A 3,586-nucleotide genomic window follows, 5' to 3' on the forward strand; every position below is an offset into this window, starting at 1 on the left:
AAAGACAGTCCTGATCATAGGTTAGTTAGGCTTAAGTAGTTCTAAGTTCTAGGGGACTTATGACCACAGCAGTTGAGTCCCATAGTGCTCAGAGCCATTTGAACCATTTTTTTACTGTTAAACAGATGTGACGTCCATTTAGGTTATTGGTGTGGATCGCTCACTATGCTTTTGTGCAGCTTCAAGAAGATGTGAGTCCGAAATGCGTGATAATGATGACTCGGCAGTACTCAGAGTGTGCACGCACTCCTACAACAGCTGCACCAATTAGTAGTGCAACACTGTGGCGTTTGGTGATCTCTGTGGTCAATCTTTAGAAATGGATGCATGAATCTGTCAGCAGGAGGAGGCCGGAAGTGGTAAGTATGTTAGTACACAAAGTTATGTGAACGTCCAGAATGAGATTTTCACTCTGCAGCGGAGTGTGTGCTGATATGAAACTTCGTGGCAAATTAAAACTGTGTGCTGGACCGAGACTCGAACTCGGGACCTTTGCCTTTCACGGGCAAGTGCTCTACCAACTGAGCTACCCAAGCACGACTCACGCCCCGTCCTCACAGCCTTACTTCTGCCAGTAGCTCGTCTCCTACCTTCCAAATTTTACAGAAGCTCTCCTGCGAACCTTGAAGAACTAGCACTCCTGAAAGAAAGGACATTGCGGAGACATGGCTTTTCCACAGCCTGGGGGATGTTTCCATGTCTCCGCAATATCATTTCTTCCAGGAGTGCTAGTTCTGCAAGGTTTCGCAGGAGAGCTTCTGTAAAGTTTGGAAGGTAGGAGACGAGGTACTGGCAGAAGTAAGGCTGTGAGGACAGGGCGTGAGTCGTGCTTGGGTAGCTCAGTTGGTAGAGCACTTGCCCGTGAAAGGCAAAGGTCCCGAGTTCGAGTCTCGGTCCGGCACACAATCTGCCAGAAAGTTTAATGTGAACGTTTGCACCACAACTGGAAGTCATTGATAGAAAGGAAGAACGACTTGTTTGTAATGTGTTAATGTCCGGAGCCACATGTAGATAAGACAATGCGTCCGGATTTCCATAGGCTTGCAAGTGGTTCCCTTTGAAAATGCTTAATCGCTGCCATGATTTAGGGAAATCAAGGAAAACTTGTATCATTATGGCTGGATGAGTATTTGAAGCATCGTCCTTCTGAATACTTGTCCTACCACAGCGCCACTTTGCTCAAAATGTCTGACTCAATTTTTACGTGTAGTATGCAAAAAGACTGCTCTGTGCCTATACATGGTGCGGGCGTCCTAAGAACGACATGGCACTAGCATCACTGTTTTTCCCTGTATGTGCATCGTTAAGTACGGAGCTCACAATAGTTTTATTTCACAATGTCAAACGCCATGCAACACCGTCCGTGTTGCGTGAGCGCCATGCTGATGCATCGTCCATTCATTCCAAAATAATTTGTTTTATATGTATACAGTCTCTGGTGATGGTACAGTACAGAGAAGTTAGTGGGACAAGATCTTGCATGAAAGTATTTTAAAGTGGCAAATTGCTTCTTCATTGAATTTTCTCCTTTTGAGAGTACTGAAGGACTGATGTGTATTTACTTGCTAGAAAACATTCCTCAGCATATAAAGCATAAAATTTTACCTTATTTAAGATGACAGGTTTGGGCAGACTGTTGTCATCTTTAGGTCTTAAAAATCTTTTTGCTTTTAAACGTGTTCGTTTTTCGTTGAACCTCACGTTTAGTTACCAAGTGGATGAAAATAAGCGCATTAGAAAAGTTTTGTCATAACTAAAACATTTAAAAACATAAAGCACCTTATGAAGAAGGCTATATATTACATCACAAGAACAGAGTACACAATAGCACATCTCTTAACATAAGCTGGACATATATAATGCGTTTTGTACAAGATGTGTTACATTTTTTAAATATCTTAATTACGACAAACATTTTATAATTTGCCATTTTTATCCACTTAACAACTGAATGTGAGGTTCAACGTAAAATGAACGTGTTTCACAACAAAAATATTTTTACGACCTGAAGGAGACAGAAAAGTCTGTCGAAACCGTTTACCTTAAGTAAATAAATCTCTTATATGTTGTAGGCGGTAGAATGTTTTTTAGCAAATTGCTTCTAACTTTTATATCCTAAATGTTTCCTTGCAGCTTGACAGAATAGGAATTTACCTAACCAACTCGCTATAGCTTTTTATAGAACGGGCTTTTACTTTATTTTACACTCTTGACACTTTGCTTTTGTGACACATCTGAACAGGTTTAATTTCGTTCTAAGGTACATACACCAAGTTGTTGTACTATAATGATAAACTGTAAGGTGCTTTGTGTAAGCCAATAATATTACGATGACCGTTTGAAAAACTATTGAACTGTCCAGAACCAGTGAATAAATTCCACTCACAGCAAACTAGTAACACCAACCGTAACAACTCTAATGCACCTGACGAAATCGAAATAAATAAACAAATTAACAGACTTAAAAACAATGAAACATCCCGAGAAGACGATATAATTGCATAACTACTAAAATAAGCTGGCCCTAACACTATAAAAGTGGTCACTCAACTAACAGCACACATCTGGACCAAGCGAGATGGCGCAGTGGTTAGCACACTGGACTCGCATTCGGGAGGGCGACGGTTCAATTCCGCGTCCGGCCATCCTGATTTAGGTTTTCCGTGATTTCCCTAAATCGCTTCAAGCAAATGCCGGGATGGTTCCCCTGAAAGTGTGCGGCCGACTTCCTTCCCCATCCTTGCCTAATCCGACGAGACCGATGACCTCGCTGTCTGGTCTCCTTACCCAAACAACCCAACCCCAACCCACACATCTGGCAAAGTGAGAATATATCTGAGGACTGGAAAACTTCGCTAATTCATCCATTGCATTAAAAGAGGTAGAACCGATGTTAATAACTACCGAGGAATCTCTCTTCTCCCGGTCACATACAAAATTCTCTCACATTGTTTACCTGACCGAGCCCAAGAACAGTTAGAACCTAAAATTGGTGTATACGAAGCACGCTTTAGACCAAACAGATCCTGTCTGGAACAAATTCTTAATTTTAATTTATTCCTTAGGCACCAAATGATATCTGGTAACAATATTGTATGTACATTTGTGGATTTTAAAAAGGCCTACGACTCAGTCGATTGTGAATCTCTTTTCCAATTTTTAAAGGAGCGAGGGCTAGATAATAAAACTCTAACATTGATGAAGGAAACGTTAACTGACACTAGCTGTAAAGTAAAATTGGTGGGAGAAATCTCTGAACCAATTGATTTAAAGATTCGTCTTAGACAGGGAGATGTACTCTCCCCATTACTACTTAACTTTGTTTTGGGACAGTTGTTTACAGAATGGCGAGAGCAAAAGTCGAGTCAAAATATAAATCAATCAATCAATCAAGTTAGGCAGAAGTAGTAGTATTAGAGCAGATTGCCTCGCCTTTGCAGATGATAAGGAAATTTTAACTGGGTACATTACCACAACTCAAAAACAAATTGAAAATCTTAAAGAAGTTGCAGAAAAAGTACGACTACAAGTATCACTCGAAAAACTGAATATATGACATGCCACAGACAAACATCAAAGTTTTTGA

General features: G+C 40.6%; 2 non-coding genes across 2 annotated transcripts; one reads left to right on the forward strand and one right to left on the reverse strand.

Annotated features, from left to right (window-relative positions):
• Window positions 1-462: 462 nt before the first annotated feature.
• On the reverse strand, window positions 463-537 carry Trnas-uga (transfer RNA serine (anticodon UGA)). Its single transcript has one exon. It is a non-coding gene; the product is annotated as a tRNA-Ser (tRNA).
• A 290-nt stretch (window positions 538-827) lies between these two features.
• Trnas-uga (transfer RNA serine (anticodon UGA)) lies at window positions 828-902 on the forward strand. Its single transcript has one exon. It is a non-coding gene; the product is annotated as a tRNA-Ser (tRNA).
• The last annotated feature ends 2,684 nt before the right edge of the window (window positions 903-3,586 follow it).

Source organism: Schistocerca cancellata, chromosome 8 (assembly GCF_023864275.1).
Source record: "Schistocerca cancellata isolate TAMUIC-IGC-003103 chromosome 8, iqSchCanc2.1, whole genome shotgun sequence".
NCBI classification, from domain to species: domain Eukaryota; kingdom Metazoa; phylum Arthropoda; class Insecta; order Orthoptera; family Acrididae; genus Schistocerca; species Schistocerca cancellata.